Consider the following 20,927-nt stretch of genomic DNA (forward strand, 5'->3'; position numbering starts at 1 on the left):
TTCTCTTATAGCTTCTATATTCTCATGATCGTGCTGAATTCGGTGATGTCTTGCTTCTGGATAGAGTGATTGTTTTTTTAACAGAAAATTAGTTATTGACTGTATTATCGGGATTGGATATTAGTGTACCTGACAGCACCGCTGTCGGGTGCGGCAAGCTGCACTTTCTACCTAGTGAACAAAAAGGTGGCTGAATCATAAGTCCATAATCATCATTTTGAGAACATGTCAGCTGACCGAGCATTCCCGGCGAGAAGTTCTCTGTGCAAATAGAAGAATAGCCAATGCTAGATTTTCACGCAGACGCAGTTGACCATATCAATGTCCAATGCGTGGCGTGTCAAGAAACTTGGCACATATGCTTCTCTGAATCACGTAAGATACAGACTGGGAGAAGCCTAGCCTCCTCAGCGATTTGGAGATCCTGGCTGTTGGATTCTTGCTTGATTGGATTTCGACCGTCGGATTGTTGGAAATATGCCCTAGAGGCAATAATAAAATGGTTATTATTGTATTTCCTTGTTCATGATAATTGTCTATTATTCATGCTATAATTGTATTGACCGGAAACCGCAATACATGTGTGAATACATAGATCACAATATGTCCCTAGTGAGTCTCTAGTTGACTAGCTCGTTGATCAACAGATGGTCATGGTTTCCTGACCATGGACATTGGATGTCATTGATAATGGGATCACATCATTAGGAGAATGATGTGATGGACAAGACCCAATCCTAATCCTAGCACAAGATCGTGTAGTTCGTATGCTAAAGCTTTTCTAATGTCAAGTATCATTTCCTTAGACCATGAGATTGTGAAACTCCCGGATATCATACGAATGCTTTGGGTGTGCCAAACGTCACAACGTAACTGGGTGGCTATAAAGGTGCACTACGGGTATCTCCGAAAGTGTCTGTTGGGTTGGCACGAATCGAGACTGGGATTTGTCACTCCGTGTGACGGAGAGGTATCTCTGGGCCCACTCGGTAGGACATCATCATAATGTGCACAATGTGATCAAGGAGTTGATCACGGGATGATGTGTTACGTAACGAGTAAAGAGACTTGCCGGTAACGAGATTGAATAAGGTATCTGGATACCGACGATCGAATCTCGGGCAAGTACTATACCGCTAGACAAAGGGAATTGTACACGGGATTGATTGAATCCTTGACATCGTGGTTCATCCGATGAGATCATCGTGGAACATGTGGGTGCCAACATGGGTATCCAGATCCCGCTGTTGGTTATTGGCCGGAGAGTTGTATCATTCATGTCTGCATGGTTCCCGAACCCGTAGGGTCTACACACTTAAGGTTCGATGACGCTAGGGTTATAGGGAATAGATATACGTGGTTACCGAGTGTTGTTCAGAGTCCCGTATGAGATCTCGGACGTCACGAGGAGTTTCGGAATGGTCCGGAGGTAAATATTTATATATGGGAAGTCCTGTTTTGGTCACCGGAAAAGTTTCGGGTGCTATCGGTAACGTACCGGCACCACCGGGAGGGTCCCGGGGGTCCACCAGGTGGGGCCACCGGCCCCAGAGGGCTGCATGGGCCAAGTGTGGGAGGGGACCAGCCCCAGGTGGGCTGGTGCGCCCCCTCCCCCCCACCAGGGCCCAAGGCGCCTAGGGTTTGGGGAGGGGGCGCCTCCACCTTACTTGGGGGGCAAGTTTCCCCCTCTCCCCACCTTGGCCGCACCCTAGATGGGTTTTGGGGCTGCCGACACCCGTAGGGAGGGAACCCTAGATGAGGGCGCAGCCCCTCCCCTTCCCCTATATATACTTGAGGTATTGGGGGGCTGCAGACAGATGAGTTTCTCCTCTCCCTGGCGCAGCCCTACCTCTCTCCCTCCTCGTCTCTCGCGGTGCTTGGCGAAGCCCTGCTAGAATACCACGCTCCTCCATCACCACCATGCCGTTGTGCTGCTGCTGGATGGAGTCTTCCCCAACCTCTCCCTCTCTCCTTGCTGGATCAAGGCATGGGAGACGTCACCGGACTGCATGTGTGTTGAACACGGAGGTGCCGTCCGTTCGGCACTAGGATCTTCGGTGATTTGGATCACGATGAGTACAACTCCCTCAACCCCGTTCTCTTGAACGCTTCCGCTTAGCGATCTACAAGGGTATGTAGATGCACTCTCCTATCTCTCGTTGTTAGTCTCTCCATAGATAGATCTTGGTGACTCGTAGGAAATTTTTGAATTTCTGCTACGTTACCCAACAATGGCATCATGAGCTGGGTCTATTGCGTAGATTCTATGCACGAGTAGAACACAAGTTGTTGTGGGCGTTGATTTTGTTCAATATGCTTACCGTTACTAGTCCTATCTTGTTTCGACGGTATTGTGGGATGAAGCGGTCCGGACTGACCTTACATGTACACTTACGTGAGACAGGTTCCACCGACTGACATACACTTGTTGCATAAGGTGGCTAGCGGGTGCCAATTGAAAGGATCGATATGGTTGACTAGAGGGGGGGTGAATAGGCAACTAACAATTTTTAGACTTTTCTTCAACAATTTAAACCTTGCAATGAAATAGGTTGTCTAGATGTGCAACTACGTGGACAACCTATATGATGCAAAGACAATAAGCACACAAGCAAGCAATGGATATAGCACAATTAAGCTTGCAAAAGTAAAGGGACAAGATAACCAAGAGTGGAGCCGGTGGAGACGAGGATGTGTTACCGAAGTTCCTTCCTTTTAAATGGAAGTACGTCTCCATTAGAGCGGTGTGGAGGCACAATGCTCCCCAAGAAGCCACTAGGGCCACCGTAATCTCCTCACGCCCTCACACAATGCGAGATGCCGTGATTCCACTATTGGAGCCCTTGAAGGAGGCAACCGGACCTTTACAAACAAGATTGGGGCTATCTCCACAACACTTGGAGGCTCCCAACAATACCGCGAAGCTTCACCACGATGGAGTATGACTTCGAGGTGACCTCAACCGTCTAGGGTGCTCAACACCCAAGAGTAACAAGATCCGCAAGGGATAAGTGGGGGGAATCAAATATCTTGTGGTGGAAGTGTAGATCGGGCCCTTGTCACCCAATCCCGAGCAAATCAACAAGTTTGATTGGCTAGGGAGAGAGATCGAGCGAAAATGGAGCTTGGAGCAACAATGGAGCTTAGAGGTGGAAGAGGTAGTCAACTAGAGGTAGAAAATGCCCCTTATATAGTCATGGGAAAAATCCAACCGTTATCCACAAGTTCAGCCCGCGACACGCGGTACTACCGCTCCAGGGGCGTGGTACTACCGCGAGGCCGCGCGGTACTACCGTGGCGGACCACGGTACTTCCGCGACAGCAGCAGAGGCCAGGACTAGGGTGCAGTACTACCGCTCGCGCGGTACTACCGCTCCCCCTTGCGGTACTACTGCAAGGCAGGGAAGTCATAGCCTGCGAAGAGCGCGGATGAAACAAATTACATCCGTGCCTACTTCCGCTGAAGTTGAGGTGGTACAAAAATCCGACGCGGTACTACCGCTCGCGAGGCGCGGTACTACCGTTGCGGGCGCGGATGTAAAAAATTACATCCGTGCCTACTACCATGACGCTGCGGTACTAGGTAGGAGGGCCACGGTACTACGACTCCTGGGGAGCGGTACTACCGTGGTCACCGCGGTACTACCGCGCTGGACGAGCGGTACTACCGTGGGTGGTGAGGATGTAAAAAATTACATCCGCCCCTACTACCGTACCGAAGCGGCACTAGGCCTGGGGGTCGCGGTACTACCGCTCAAGATGAGCGGTACTACCGTGAACCACAACGGTACTACCGCTGGTACTTGTGGTACTACCGCAAGTACATCAGTAGTCGTCAGATTTCAGCACAACCAAGATAGCAAAGAGAAGCTCCATAGTGCAAGGAAAGGTAGGACAAGTGTACGTGTTGATTCCACCCAAACCTTTCCGACGCGGACCCCCTCTTAATAGTACGGCTCTCCTATGACTCAAATCCACCAAAGAGAAACGTAGAACAACGCCGACTTCAATAGTCTCCAAGGGGCACCGAATCGTCTCGTGCCTAGTGATGAAGTATCTGAGAAACTCAAGGCACACGATTAGTCCGCAAAAGCATTGTCATCAATCACCAAAACACCTAAGGGATAAATGTGACCTTACACCAGTCTCTCCCACTTTAGTCAGATCGGATTCGATGAAAAGGGTCCTTATGAAGGGTAAATAGCAATTGGCATATCACGTTGTGGCTTTTGCGTAGGTAAGAAATGTTCTTGCTAGAAACGCATAGCAGTCACGTAAAACATGCAAACAACAATTAGAGGATGTCTAACTTGTTTTTGCAGGGTATGCTATGTGATGTTATATGGCCAAAAAGAATGTGATGAATGATATGTGATGTATGAGATTGATCATGTTCTTGTAATAGGAATCATGACTTGCATGTCAATGAGTATGACAACCGGCAGGAGCCATAGGAGTTGTCTTAATTTATTGTATGACCTGCGTGTCATTGAACAACGCCATGTAATTACTTTACTTTATTGCTAACCGTTAGCCATAGTAGTAAAAGTAATAGTTGGCGAGACAACTTCATGGAGACATGATGATGGAGATCATGGTGTCATGCCGGTGACGATGATGATCATGGAGCCCCGAAGATGGAGATCAAAAGGAGCAAAATGATATTGGCCATATCATGTCACTATTTGATTGCATGTGATGTTTATCATGTTTATACATCTTATTTGCTTAGAACGACGGTAGTAAATAAGATGACCCCTCATAATAATTTCAAGAAAGTGTTCCCCCTAACTGTGCACCATTGCGAAAGTTCGTTGTTTTGAAGCACCACGTGATGATCGGGTGTGATAGATTCTAACATTCACATACAACGGGTGTAAGCCAGATTTACACACGCGAAACACTTAGGTTGACTTGACGAGCCTAGCATGTACAGACATGGCCTCGGAACACAAGAGACCGAAAGGTCGAACATGAGTCGTATAGTGGATACGATCAACATGAAGATGTTCACCGATGATGACTAGTCCGTCTCACGTGATGATCGGACACAGCCTAGTTGACTCGGATCAAGTATCACTTAAGATGACTAGAGGGATGTCTATCTGAGTGGGAGTTCATTAGATGAACTTAATTATCCTGAACATAGTCAAAAGGTTTTTGCAAATTATGTCATAGCTCGCGCTTTAGTTCTACCGTTTAGATATGTTCCTAGAGAAAATATAGTTGAAAGTTGATAGTCGCAATTATGCGGACTGGGTCCATAAACTGAGGATTGTCCTCATTGCTGCGTAGAAGGCTTATGTCCTTAATGCACCGCTCGGTGTGCTAAACCTCGAACGTCGTCTGTGGATGTTGCGAACATCTGAGATACACGTTTTGATAACTACGTGATAGTTCAGTAATGTTAAACAGTTAGAATTGAGGCACCGAAGACATTTTTGAAACATCACGGAACATATGAGATGTTCTGAGGGCTGAAATTGGGATTTCAGGCTCGTGTCCACGTCAAGAGGTATAAGACCCCCGACGAGTTTTCTAGCCTACAAACTAAGGGAGAAAATCTCAATCGTTGAACTTGTGCTCAGATTGTCTGAGTACAACAATCACTTGAATCGAGTGGGAGTTAATCTTCCAGATGAGATAGTGATGTTTCTCCAAAGACATTGCCACCAAGCTACTAGAGCTTTGTGATGAACTATAACATATCAGGGATAGATATGATGATCCTTGAAATATTCACGATGTTTGACACCACAAAAGTATAAATCAAGAAGGAGCATCAATCGTTGATGGTTGGTGAAACCACTAGTTTCAAGAAGGGCAAGGGCAACAAGGGGTACTTCATGAAACAACAAATCAGTTGCTGCACCAGTGGAGAAACCCAATGTTGAACCCAAACCCGAGACTAAGTGCTTCTGTAATGAGAGGAACGGACACTAAAGCAGAACCACCCTAGATACTTGGTAGAAAATAAGGCAGGCAAGGTTAACAGAAGTATATTGGATATACATTGAATTAAATGTGTACTTTTCTAGCACCCCTAGTAGCACCATGGTAATAGATACCGGTTCGGTTACTAAGTGTTAGTAACTCGAAATAAAAGGCTACGGAATAAATGGAGACTAGCTAAAAGTGAGATGACGATGTGTGTTGGAAGTGTTTCCAAGGTTGATGTGATCAAGCATCGCCTGCTCCCTCTACCATCGAGATTGGTGTTAAACCTAAATAATTGTTATTTGGTGTTTGCGTTGAGCATAGACATGATTGGATTATGTCTATCGCAATACGGTTATTCATTTAAGGAGAATAATGGTTACTCTGTTTATTTGAATAATACCTTCAATGGTCTTGCACCTAAAATGAATGGTTTATTGAATCTCGATAGTAGTGATACACATGTTCATGCCAAAAGATATAAGATAGTAATGATAGTACCACTTACTTGTGGCACTGCCATGTAAGTCATATTGGTATAAAACGCATGAAGAAGCTCCATGTTGATGGATCTTTGGACTCACTCGTTTTTGAAAAGTTTGAGACATGCGAACCATGTCTATTGGTGTGTATGCATGAAGAAACTCCATGCAGATGGATCGTTTGGACTCACTTGATTTTGAATCACTTGAGATATGCAAATCATACCACATGGGCAAGATGACTGAAGAGCCTCGTTTTTAGTAAGATGGAACAAGATAGCAACTTGTTGGAAGTAACACATTTTTGATGTGTGCAGTCCAATGAGTGCTGAGGCATGCAAAACATCGTTATGTTCTTACTTCGTAGATGATTTGAGTAGATGTTGAGTATATTTACTTGATGAAACACAAGTCTCAATTATTGAAAGGTTCAAGTAATTTCAGAGTGAAGTTGAAGATCTTCGTGACAAGAGGATAAAATGTCTATGATGTGATCATAGAGATGAATATCTGAGTAACGAGTTTGGTACACAATTGAGACATTGTGGAAATTGTTTCACAACTAGCACCGCCTGGAACACCATAGTGTGATGGTGTGTCCGAACATCATAGATGCACCCTATTGGATATGGGGCATACCATGATGTCTCTTATCGAATTACCACTATCATTCATGGGTTAGGCATTAGAGACAACCGCGTTCACTTTAAATAGGGCACCACATAGTTCTGTTGAGATGACACCGTATGAACTATGGTTTTAGAGAAACCTAAGCTGTCGTTTCTTGAAAGTTTGGGGCTGCGACGCTTATATGAAAAGGTTTTATCATGATGAGCTCGAACCCAAAGCGGATAAATAAATCTTCATAGGACACCCAAAACAGTTGGGTATACCTCCTATTTCAGATCCGGAAGCAAAATATTGTTTCTAGAAACGGATCCTTTCTCGAGGAAAGGTTTCTCTCTAAAGAATTGAGTGGGAGGATGGTGGAGACTTGATATGGTTATTGAACCGTCACTACAACTAGTGTGTAGCAGGGCACAGGAAGTTGTTCCTGTGGCACCTACACCAATTGAAGTGGAAGCTGATGATAGTGATCATGAAGCTTCGGATCAAGTCACTACCGAACCTCGTGGGACGACAAGGACGCGTACTGCTTCAGAGTGGTATGGTAATCCTGTCTTGGAGGTCATGTTGCTAGACAACAATGAACCTACGAGCTATGGAGAAGCGATGGTGGGCCCGGATTCCGACAAATGGCTAGAGGCCATAAAATCCGAGAGAGGATCCATGTATGAAAACAAAGTGTAGACTTTGGAAGAAATACTTGATGGTCATAAGGCTGTTGGGTATAGATGGATTTTAAAGAAAGACAGACAATGATGGTAAGTATCACCCCTAAGAAAGCTCGACTTGTCGTTAAGATGTTTTCCGACAAGTTCAAGGAGTTGACTGCGATGAGACTTTCTCATTCGTAGCGATGCTAAGAGTCTGTTGGAATTATATTAGCAATTACTGCATGATTTATGAAATCTTACAGATAGGATGTCAAAACATTGTTTCCTCGACGTTATACTTGAGGAAAGGTTGTATGTGATACAACCAGAAGGTTTTGTCAATCCTGAAAGATGCTAACAAGTGTGCAAAGCTCCAGCAATCCTTCTAAGGACTGGAGTAAGCATCTCGGAGTTGGAATATACGCTTTGATGAGACGATCAAAGATTTTGGGTTTATACAAAGTTTATGAGAAACTTGTATTTCCAAAGAAGTGAGTGGGAGCACTATAGCATTTCTGATGAGTATATGTTGTTGACATATTGTTGATCGGAAATGATGTAGAATTTCTGGAAAGCATATAGGGTTATTTGAGAAGTGTTTTTCAATGGAAGACCTGGATTAAGCTACTTGAACATTGAGCATCAAGATCTATAAGGATAGATCAAAACGCTTAATAGTACTTTCAAATGAATACATACCATGACAAGATTTTGAAGGAGTTCAAAATAGATCAGCAAAGAAGGAGTTCTTGGCTGTGTTGTATGGTGTGAGTATTGAGTAAGACTCAAGACATGAACACGGCATAAGAGAGAGAAAGGACGAAGGTCGTCCCCTATGCTTCAGACGTAGGCTCTATAGTATGCTATGTTGTGTACCGCACCGGAAGTGTGCCTTCCCATGAGTCAGTCAAGGGGTACAAGAGTGATCTAGGAATGGATCATAGGACAGCGGTCAAACTTATCCTTAGTAACTAGTAGACTAAGGAATTTTCTCGATTATGGAGGTGGTACAAGAGTTCGTGGTAAAGGGTTACACCGATGCAAACTTTGACACTAATCCGGATTATTCTGAGTAGTAAAACGGATTCGTATAGTAGAACAGTTATTTGGAATAGCTCCAAATAGAGCGTGGTAGCTGCATCTAGGAGATGACATAGAGATTTGCAAAGCACACACGGATCTGAAAGGTTCAGATCCGTTGACTAATAACCTCTCTCACAAGTGAGATATGATCAAACCCCATGGGTGTCGATTCATTACAATCACATAGTGATGTGAACTAGATTATTGACTCTAGTGCAAGTGGGAGACTGTTGGAAATATGCCCTAGAGGCAATAATAAAATGGTTATTATTGTATTTCCTTGTTCATGATAATTGTCTATTATTCATGCTATAATTGTATTGACCGGAAACCGCAATACATGTGTGAATACATAGATCACAATATGTCCCTAGTGAGTCTCTAGTTGACTAGCTCGTTGATCAACAGATGGTCATGGTTTCCTGACCATGGACATTGGATGTCATTGATAATGGGATCACATCATTAGGAGAATGATGTGATGGACAAGACCCAATCCTAATCCTAGCACAAGATCGTGTAGTTCGTATGCTAAAGCTTTTCTAATGTCAAGTATCATTTCCTTAGACCATGAGATTGTGAAACTCCCGGATATCATACGAATGCTTTGGGTGTGCCAAACGTCACAACGTAACTGGGTGGCTATAAAGGTGCACTACGGGTATCTCCGAAAGTGTCTGTTGGGTTGGCACGAATCGAGACTGGGATTTGTCACTCCGTGTGACGGAGAGGTATCTCTGGGCCCACTCGGTAGGACATCATCATAATGTGCACAATGTGATCAAGGAGTTGATCACAGGATGATGTGTTACGTAACGAGTAAATAGACTTGCCGGTAACGAGATTGAAGAAGGTATCGGGATACCGACGATCGAATCTCGGGCAAGTACTATACCGCTAGACAAAGGGAATTGTATACGGGATTGATTGAATCCTTGATATCGTGGTTCATCCGATGAGATCATCCTGGAACATGTGGGAGCCAACATGGGTATCCAGATCCCGCTGTTGGTTATTGGCCGGAGAGTTGTCTCGGTCATGTCTGCATGGTTCCCGAACCCGTAGGGTCTACACACTTAAGGTTCGATGACGCTAGGGTTATAGGGAATAGATATACGTGGTTACCGAATGTTGTTCAGAGTCCTGGATGAGATCCCGGACGTCACGAGGAGTTCCGGAATGGTCCGGAGGTAAAGATTTATATATGGGAAGTCCTGTTTTGGTCACCGGTAAAGTTTCGGGTGCTATCGGTAACGTACCGGGACACCGGGAGGGTCCCGGGGGTCCACCAGGTGGGGCCACCGGCCCAAGAGGGCTGCATGGGCCAAGTGTGGGAGGGGACCAGCCCCAGGTAGGCTGGTGCGCCCCCACCAAGGCCCAAGGCGCCTAGGGTTTGGGGAGGGGGCGCCTCAACCTTACTTGGGGGGCAAGTTTCCCCCTCTCCCCCCTTGGCCGCACCCTAGATGGGTTTTGGGGCTGCCGCCACCCCTAGGGAGGGAACCCTAGATGGGGGCGCAGCCCCTCTCCTTCCCCTATATATACTTGAGGTATTGGGGGGCTGCAGATATATGAGTTTCTCCTCTCCCTGGCGCAGCCCTACCTCTCTCCCTCCTCGTCTCTCGCGGTGCTTGGCGAAGCCCTGCTGGAATACCACGCTCCTCCATCACCACCATGCCGTTGTGCAGCTGCTGGACGGAGTCTTCCCCAACCTCTCCCTCTCTCCTTGCTGGATCAAGGCATGGGAGACGCCACTGGGCTGCACGTGTGTTGAACACGGAGGTGTCGTCCGTTCGGCACTAGGATCTTCGCTGATTTGGATCACGACGAGTACGACTCCCTCAACCCTGTTCTCTTGAACGCTTCCGCTTAGCGATCTACAAGGGTATGTAGATGCACTCTCCTCTCTCTCGTTGCTAGTCTCTCCATAGATAGATCTTGGTGACTCGTAGGAAATTTTTGAATTTCTGCTATGTTACCCAACACGGATCTCGCCTCGGGATGACACCGACCGTTGGATAAAAAAAGCGACACTGTGGATCGAAACAGTGTCCAAACCGCGCTGCCACCGCATGTAAAATCGATGCCCCGCGAGGGCATCTTCGTCATTTCGCGTCTTGGGGTATAAATTGGGGCCGCTCTTGTGGCGGCGACCTCCTCCTGCACTTGCGTGTCCCTGCCCCTCCTCTACGCCGCCTCCACCCAAACCCTAACCCTAGCTGCTCCCCACGCCGCTGCCGTCTCTGTCGTCCAGCTTGCCGGATCCCCGTCGTCCACTTTCCCTTCGCCGTTGTCCTCACGTGCACACGGCAGGAGAAGCGTGGGAGATGTGGAGCCGCCGCCATCGTCCTCTCGTCGTAGCTCCATGCGGCCGCGCTGTCGCCCTCCCCGCAGCTCCACGACGCCGCCGCTCCCCTCCGTGCCGCGCCCCACTACTCTACTCCCCCGAGGAGCTCCCCCTCTGCCTACAAATCCCTTATTTTCTCGTCTATTCAATCGAGCCCCTGTTCCTCAATCTGGTGGGATGACTACGAGGCGGCACTCGATCTGGAGGCATGGAGGCGGCATGGGGTGGGCGCTCGTCGTCCTTGAGCTCCACTTCTTTAGCAACTCCAGACCCTCCTCAACATCTTTGCCGTTCTCGACATGGGGTGGGCTGCGGAAGTTGACCCTGCGGTACTCGTGCAAGCGTGGCTCCCTCCTCCAGTTGCTCATCGGCCTCACTTTCCCCATTAGGAATCTACTACCTAGGAGTACATGGAACATTGGTTCTACCTCAGTTGCGCATTTTTTTAGAAATCAAGAGGCCACTGGTTTATTATTTTCAGTGGTGGGGACAGCTTTGCAACTGTAGGTAGAACATAGTATGAGTTAGCACTTACGAGCAGTCAAGGGGGGTAGGTAGCATAAATCACATCTTTCATGATTTGACGTGCATCACTTTGTAGTGGGTTGGCTAATAAATTAGGTAGTGATGCTGCCTGGTATTGTTCTGTACACTCCTGCATCATTAAGTTTTCCAGGCAACAACAGCACAATGCTGATAATGAAAAGGATAGGTGCAAGTTCAGACAGCTTAGGGTATACAGAAGTTGCTTACAGGGTTGTAGTTGGAACATGGGACCATTAATATTGTTTGATATTGTGTCGTTGTCGAGTGGACAATTTGATATTGGTCTCAGCCAAACATAAAAAAGGCACCACATGTCAAATCAATAAGCTGCTTCCTGGTTGATCTTAAATTAGTTGATCGGTGGTAGTGAACTGGCAACGACGAATTGGGTTGGTTTGATATATAGATCCATGTGTACTTGCTGATCTTTGACTAGCCAGTGCTAGTCCTTTTTGATGTTTTCAGGTCCCAAAATGCGCCTTCGTTGAAATTTGTAGGAGATGATTTGATTTATTGTAGAAGTACAACTGCTGCTGCTGGAGCTCATGCCTCAAGGTGGAGTGAATTTGAATATATATTTGTCTTCTAGGCATTTAATTGACTCTGAAAAGTAGTACTACAGTCCAGTTTGAAACTCATTCTATTATTTTCTATTTACTCTGATCCTCCAATATATTAAGTGCTCTGATAATGCGGTTATATTTTTTGTTAGATTGACCCTCCAATATATGGGAAACTAATTATATTTTTTTCTAGTTTCTGAAGATTCTATCAAAGCATGTGGTTAGTATCATATACAAAACAGTTACAACCCCATTATCTGTTTAGTACCACAAGTAATCCATCCTGGATACACCATAATTTGGTCTGCCTCTGCCATTAGCGAAGTTTAAACACAAGATATCTAAAATGATAGTTGAGTCTGAAACATTGATAAACATTTCTATCCTCTCTTCTAAAGGGTGAAAGACAATACAGTACAAGATTTCAAGTCACGTAACATAATTCTTTGAAGTTTGGAAACACCATTTGCTACCCTACCACTTTGTTTTTCTAGGTTTGATATTTTGTAGCTTTGTATGCTGCTGCTGCCGCTACTGTATGCTTAATACATATGTATACTTTTTGTGCAGAAAGGCCATCCATTGTTTATGGAAGGAGACCCGGAGAAGAACAACCAACTTTATCTAAAAATTGAAGAGCTAGCACCAAAGAGCCCCAGCCCACCTCCAAGATCAAGTTCTATGTGTAAGTCACCGATAGTGGTATGATGCTTCTCCGGCCTTTTTATTTAGATGAACATGCTTTGTTTGGTGAGCCCTGCTCCGGTGCTCCCCCCTAACCTAATTTCCGAGGGGCATTTCTGTCCCCGCGAGTTTGGTTTTTTCCAGGCCTGCCGTAGCCCAGGTCCAAGCCCTGTCTAGCCCTACCAAGCCCTGTATAGCCCAGTCCGTATACGTACACTACCCTGGTTCAAAAAAAACATCACATGACCCCACGACCACCTAGGACCTGCCGGATCCAATCATTCACGCAGCTCCACATCAATCTCGCGAGCATTCACGCAGCTCCATAATTCACGCGGTAGGTCTCCAGCAGCGTGCGGCTATCTCATCGCCGGCGATCTCGTCAGACAGCGGGCGCGGCAACGTCGTGAATATCCAGCGCTCACAGGTACCACATCCCGCATCCCCCCGCACACCTCTAGTCTCGCTCGCGGCAAAATCGAACGAACTGCCGCCGTCAGAGGTAGTGGTTAACCTAGCGGGGTGGGTAACCTACCTACCCGACGGCGCATGTGATCGTGGATCTTGTTCCGGTAGTGCTGCTCCTCGTGATTTGGATTTCTTTAGTGTAGGGTTCACGTAGCGTCGGTTGCCATCGGCTGTGTCCACCAGGACTATCGTTATTTGATGTGGCTGCTAACCTAGGGTATCCGGCGGCAGAGGTGACCACTGATCTAGCTAGGTTTTGTAGTGCCCATCTTCCTGACTTGGTTTGGCAGATCTGAACGGCCTCGGTTGGGGTTGTTTACATAACATCCGTGATCGTGTGCTATGTGTTGATATTTCATCATTGATAATGTTTTCATCATTTGTTGTAGGAAATGGCGGACGAGGAGTTAACTGATATGATGGTAGACATGGAGTTTGGAGAACTGATGAAAGACTGGATAGAAGATTGGTCAGATGATGAAAATTCAGATCTTGGAGATCAGTCAGAGAATGGGAACGAATGGGAAGATTTTAATGTGAGTGGCATTATCATGTTGTAATTTTTTGGTGCCATCCGACAACATTATATTTTTGTGTTGAAAATTTGTAGATGGATGAGCATGATGATTGTCAGGAAAACAATTCGGAGCTCTCAAATAAAGATTACATTAGTCAGGTACGTAAGTGAAAAAATTTATTGGCATGCAAATTGAATTCATTCTGGAATATTATATGATAAGTAATTATGTATTTGCGTTGTATTTTTCAGTTCATTTCCGAATGTCATAATGCATACGGCTATTATGGTGAATCCGACGCGCAGACAGGCCTTAACGACGAACCATTAGATGCAGCTGATTCTGGGGATTCGCAGTCATCAGTCATAATGAGTGAGGTATATGTGTAATCAATGTTCGATGAAAGTAATGTTAAACCATAGAAAACTGTTTTCATGGCTATGTTTTGATTGTGTAGGTGACAGAAGATGGTGGGGCAAAGAATGTCCAAGATACTGCCAGTGCATATGATAAGAGGGATATGTTCATGCAAATAATGGACATGACTTTTATGACTCACGATGCTGCATATGATTTCTACAACAGCTATGCTAGAGTTAATGTTTTCAGCATTAGAAAGAATAAGATCAGGTATAGCAAAACCGAGTCACATCATATGCGTTATAGGCGGTTTGTTTGTTCCAGACAAGGGAAACGTGACAGCAGGTTGCTAACCGAGGAAGGACACAGCCGTAGGCTCAGAGCCGAGACACGCCGCTTTTGCGAAGCACACCTGACCGTCAAGCTTGACCAAAAGCGTGGGGTTTGGTATGTTGCAAGTTTTGAGGACAAGCATAGCCATATGTTGGCAGGACCGTACGAGGTACATTTTCTTTGGTCCCACAGAAAAATCAAAGAGTTCCCGAAGCATGAGATAATGTCCATGGGAGCTGCAGGGATTAGAATTCACGACATGATGGATTCCCTCATCAGCAAACATGTATGGTATGGCGGTGTTGGTTTTACCAGGCGTGAAATATACAACCTTTGCGCCAGGGAGAAGAGGAAGCTGCTTTCAAAAGGTGATGCTGCCACAGCCATAGGCATCATGGCCAGTAGGAAACAGAGGGATCCTAGCTTCTTTTTCGAGTACATGCTAGATAAGGAAGGACACTTGAATAGGATGTTCTGGTGTGACTCCCAATCTCTTCATGACTCTAAGGACTTCGGCAACGTGCTTGTATTTGACAGCACGTACAAGATGAACCGCTATGGTATGCCATTCATACCTTTTGTTGGTCTTAACAATCACCAGAAGACCATTGTTTTTGGTTGTGCCATAGTTTTGGACGAGATCGAACAGACATACGTGTGGCTGCTGCAGACTTTTTTGAGGTCCATGTGTCAAAAGATGCCGAAGTGTAATCATAGACGCCGACGCTGCGATGATCAAGGAAATTCGCGAAGTCTTGCCAGACATGTGGCACCGTATATGTACGTGGCATATAGAAAAAAAATAAGAAGATTCACCTCAGTCACAAGTCCTTGAAGGAGTTCCGAACTCTTCTGTACTACAGCACGTCCACAGCCACATTTGAGGAGAGATGGCACGCGTTTACCAAAAGATGGCAGTCGGAAAAAACTGTAACATGGTTGATACGGATGTATAAGAAGAGGAGACTGTGGGCCGCGGCTTATCTGACAGAGGGTTTTTGGCTTGGCATGAAAAGCAACCAGCGGAGTGAAAGCCTGAACTCATGCCTTCACCTGCACCTAGACGGTGAAATGACCCTGGTGGATATGATTTTGCATTATGAGAACGCCGTTGTACGTATCCGTGAAAACGAGGCGCGAGATGACTACACGGCCTCACAGAGTTTACCGGTGCCAGTTACTAGCTCGAGGGAACTTGAGATAGCTACTTCTCACGTCTTCACTCCAGCAAACTTCTATATGTTGCAAGATGATCTTAGAAAAATTGACGGCATGTAGATTGTAGAAATTAATCTGGGAGACGGATCACAGCAGTACATCATGGCCCGGAAGAATAACCGGAATAGCCGTTTTTGGGTGGAGTATACACCAGTAAATTCCACAGAACCTATACGGTGCAGCTGCAGAAGAATGATTCGAACGGGTCTACCTTGCAAGCACATATTCCATGTACTGAAGTACTTGAACATATCTGAAATACCAAAGTGTTTAGTTCTTGTTCGGTTCACGAAACAAGCAAGGTTGGGACTGCCCGCGAGGCGCTCAAGCGATCTATTGGGATTTGGTTGGACTGGGGCCGAGGAAAGAATGAAATATAGCCGGGTCACTGTGTTAGCGTCAGAAGCTACGCATGCGGCATGCAAACACCCAGCTTTGTAAGATCAGTTACAGGATAGTTTGAAGGCTGTGATAGCTAAGAGTCATGAGTATGATCTGCTATAGGGAAATTTGAGCAAGAATACAAATGACTTCAGTAAGTGTGCTGTTGAATATGTAGACGATGGTGAAGGCAACATGGTCGCAGTGAAAGATCCTATGAAAGTGTCAAGCAAGGGTGCAACAAAGGTAGATGAGAACCGCCCTGTCTCAAAAAATGGTAGACCACTCTCTTTTGATGAGTTGAAAACCCGGTACGACGCTTGCAAATTGCTAGGACACACTAAACGTAGCAAGAAATGCAAACTAAATCAGAAGTAAGTGTTTGTATGCATTGTGGATTATTGAAAATTTTATCATTCATTAACTTATCTTGTCTTTTATGATGTGCATAAAAGTGGAGAAGGAAGAAGAGTAGAACACTTGCTTTAATTTTTTACGGATGAATCGAGTGAAAAGGACAGTATATCCTTTTCACATTATGGCATCAAATTTAGTTCGACGTTTAGCATTGTGTTTGGTTCCTATATATTGTAGCAACTCGATCGACACTTTGTTTAGTGGGAGTGTCAACCTTTTATATCTCTAAATAAACAACAAAATCTGACCTAAATAAATTAGTTATACATAGTAGAAAGAACATTGTAATTTCCCCTCCCCATGTCCTAACTGCCATTAAATAAGTAACTTACCACTCCCCACCACACATTCACCCACCTACCTCGCGCACCGGTTTGAACTCCTCTCTTATCCCCACCTACAGTAGATCGAGAAAACCCTCGCCGGCGACCGTTGTAGCCGCCTCCATGGAGAAAAGCCTCGGCTGGCAGAGAGCGATGATGGAGCTCACCGGCGATGATGAGGGGTGGCGCGCGCAGTTGACGGAGGTGTGCGGCTGGTTCCTCAGCACGGAGATGTTGGTCAACCACGCGCGTGGCCTCGTCAAAGTCCTCACCGACGCCGAGAAGAAGCGCGCCTTCCCCTACGACCGCGGTGTCCTGCCGGCTCTCCTCCTTGTCTGGGCAATGTGAGAGGCCACGCTCAGCGACTCCCCTATTCGGCGCGCAAGGTGGTGGATGTACTGCTCCACCACCATGACGCTGCAGCCAGATCTAGCATGCGTCACGTCGAGGGAGGAGCGCGTCGACGTCGAGCTCGCTCTCCCTGCGCGCCCAGACTACCAGGTACGCCACGTGCCGAAGCCAGTCCTGCCGTTGGGCTCCGACGTCGTGGAGGACAACGTGGACGAGGTACTCCTCATCCCTGATGACCATGAGGAGGGCGAGGAGGACGCCATGCAGATGGTAGCACCGGTCGCCGTCGAGGGTGGCAAGACAATGCCCATCGAGCTCCTTCCCCTCCACCCTGACATAGTGAAGGTGGAAGAAGAGGAGGTGGCTCAGGATCAGGTGGCTCAGGCTCCGGTGGCGCAGCTGTCGAACAGGACGGCGGTCAAGAAGAAGGCTTCTCCGTGTGTGGTGCGCCGCTCACGCCGCCTCAAATTTCTAAAGAAGTGAAGATGGGCACAATTGCTGAAGGAGGAGGAAGCTGCTGGTTATCTTAAGTTAGGTATGCTGTTATATGTTTCAGCATATAAGTTAGCATTATTTTGGGCTTGATGTTGGTTAGGTATGCTTTTATATGTAAGCATATAAGTTATGCAATCGGTACGGTTTGGTCGGGTTCTTTGTGGCTGAAGAACTGAATATCTACTGCTTACCCTAAGTGTCAAGTTCAGTTAAATTTCAGAATATTGAATATGTACTATTGTTTTGCTTAAGTGTTGCATCAAACGTGTAGGTGCTGCTAGATGTTGCTCCTATGTTGCAACAAGACAATGAACTGGGCTGCTGTACAAATCAGTAGTGTTGCTATGTGATGTGCCCATGTGCATCACTTACCAAATATAGAACATGCCAAAAGTGCAGTGTCTGCCAAATGTAGAACATGCCAAAAGTGCATTGTCTACCAATCATGATGGCCCCATGTTATTTCTGCTGCAATGTCTGTTACATTATGCCCATAAACTGAATAGCAAATAATTCATTAGCATTTCATCATGTCAATTACAATGATGTCAATAACTTTATGAACAATCTACTTGGTAACTATGACAGCAATCATAATGGCAAGCAGGCCAAGATACAGAAGACCTCCAAATCCTAAAATCCTATCCCTATAGAGCAATATTTCCTTGTGCATCTTAATCATTGCCCTCTTTTCTTTCTCATTCCTTTTAATTTCAGCTTCATATTCTGTAATCTTAGTCTCCAGTTTCTTGTTCTTCATGGCAAGATACTTAATGACTGGCTTTGCTTTGCTATCCCACTCCCCATCAACCCATTCAACATACTCAGAAGTGATATCATCCTAAATAAGTCATGAGAAATTCAAGTCAATTTATAACTGAACTTGTCGCTGCAAGCGTTAAACACTGAAATGTTTTGCAGCTTGACCGCAGTAATAGCTGTAGTTCGAAGATCATGCTCAGTACACTAACCTCAAACACACATCCCACTAATGCGCTGTCAAAATTGTCTGCATTTATGCAGACACGGCCACCCGGAGTTTCCTAATGACCAAATAGATGGAGCTTGTAAGGGCCACAGGTCATGATTTTTGGGCGACATTGCTGGGATGTAAAGAACAACGGTAAAGAACATACCTTTTTGCCACCAAAGTGTAGCACTGAAGAAACCCTAGCCATCGGTACTCCAGGCCCTTCGCCGCCCACGAAACCCCCCTCCCCTGTTCCACTCGATCCGCCGCCGCTGCCTCCTGTTCCACTGAATCCGCCCCACCTGCTTCCAGGACCCAGGGTTCGACCTAACTTGCGGTCGCCGCCGCTCTTCTCGCCGCAGCCGCCGCCGCCCGACGCCCAGCTCGCTGTCATGCTTTCGCCATCGAGATTTGGAGGCGCAAATGGAGAGAGAGGGCAAGGGATTTGGAAGGGAAACGAGAAAAGGGGAAAGATCGATGTGAACCTGGCAAAATGGGCTTGTGTAGCGCTGCCGACACGATAGGCTGCCTGTCGGGTCCCTCATGTGGTTAGATGGGCCATGCGTGACATCATGGTGAGTATAAAAAAAGTTAATTATACATACAATAAAAAACGATGGGTTTGTAAAACAAAATAGAAAAACATGATGCATGATAATACGCGATAGAGCCAACGAGCTAACATGACTAATTTTCATCTGTGTAATACATTTTGGCTCGATATATTTACATAGCTAACATGACTACTTTTCATAATCATGTGATGAGGGGGAATTACCAGGAGATTATGCAAGATGATGACATGCAAATAGCTAAGGCAGAAGGCTAAGTTTGATAGAGTTTTTCAAAAAGTAAAGAATGTGAAAATTTTAATATGAAACTTCGGAAACCAGTTGAAGAGAAAAATAGAATGCGAATACTATGAATGTGATAAATACAATTACAAAAAATTGGAGAACGAGAAAAATATTAAGCAAGAACAATTGATAGTTGAAGCCAAAACTTTATTGGTACGACCAAGTTGTCTTCTCCGAGCGAATTGTATGACCAAATTGTCTGGTACGAGCCTATTGTCTGACAGACACATACACATGTATGTGCCACAATATTCGAGATGCCCTGTTTATTACAAAAAAAATGATAGAAACCCTAAGATAATCATGCTATTGAAACCTTCGACCGGACTAAATCCAAACCACTAAAACTTGACTCTTGCATGCCGCATGAATTCTTCAGGCGCGCCTTTTCCTTGCGATTTCACGAATTTTGTTATTCACACACTCCATCATGTTCGAAGGTGACATAATCAACTCGGCGACGAAACGTCTTCTCCTTGCGTCAACGGAGGCCTGCAAAAAATGACATACATGTTACATGAACCGAATTTTGTACACGACCATACTAGCTATTCTACAAACGTAAATAACAGCATACTTGTGAAAAATCGCAGGTCATTCGATCCCCGTCCCAATGCTCTAGACATTCTGTGACAAAAAGGACACAAGAGTTCCTGGTATATATGCAAACATTAGCGGTGGGCAATACGAACATGTGTGTTGTTGTTTGAATGTGCATGATGTCCTACTAACTCACCCATCCTCTTGCTGGGCATGTCATACTCCTTGATAGGCCACTTACTTATGTCCAGATATTTCCCTGGTGTAATAAGATTTGCTTGGCGCATATCGTTTGCTATAGCCATTTGCTATAAAGAGGATAGTGTTAAAGAAGAATCATAAACAACATGTAAGACCAATGGTACAAATGTTGGTTATATTACCAGTGCTTTCACAGTCTTTTCTATCAGGTCCAGAGGATAGAGTGAATCAATAACTTGGAATTCTTGCTTGATCAAGTGCAGGACCACGGTCATCCAGTGGGCATTTTTGATATTCAATGCGATATACGTTTACAGTGCAAAAACCATTATGGATCAAACGAAATACTAGATGAAATGTCCTGTAGTGAAGAATTACAAACCTAACGTACCTTATCACGCACAGTATACTATTGCGTGACTCTATTAACTGCTCCAGCTTTGGACAGAGCACTATCCTTATTGCAGCTCGACAGCAATGGATCGTCTCGTGTGATAGCACGATCTACAAGGAATTTCGACCTCCACGCTGTCAGAGGTAACGATCATGACCAACGCGCAGCTCCAAATGTCCCATATA

The 20,927-nt window shown here is 45.6% G+C and overlaps 1 long non-coding RNA gene across 1 annotated transcript; it reads left to right on the forward strand.

Annotated features, from left to right (window-relative positions):
• The first annotated feature begins 11,214 nt into the window (after positions 1–11,214).
• On the forward strand, positions 11,215–13,934 carry LOC119320326. The gene is made up of 3 exons (XR_005154915.1): positions 11,215–12,224; positions 12,803–12,917; positions 13,774–13,934. It is a non-coding gene; the product is annotated as an uncharacterized LOC119320326 (long non-coding RNA).
• The last annotated feature ends 6,993 nt before the right edge of the window (positions 13,935–20,927 follow it).

The sequence above is a fragment of the Triticum dicoccoides genome, chromosome 6B, assembly GCF_002162155.2.
Source record: "Triticum dicoccoides isolate Atlit2015 ecotype Zavitan chromosome 6B, WEW_v2.0, whole genome shotgun sequence".
Classification (NCBI taxonomy): Eukaryota; Viridiplantae; Streptophyta; class Magnoliopsida; order Poales; family Poaceae; genus Triticum; species Triticum dicoccoides.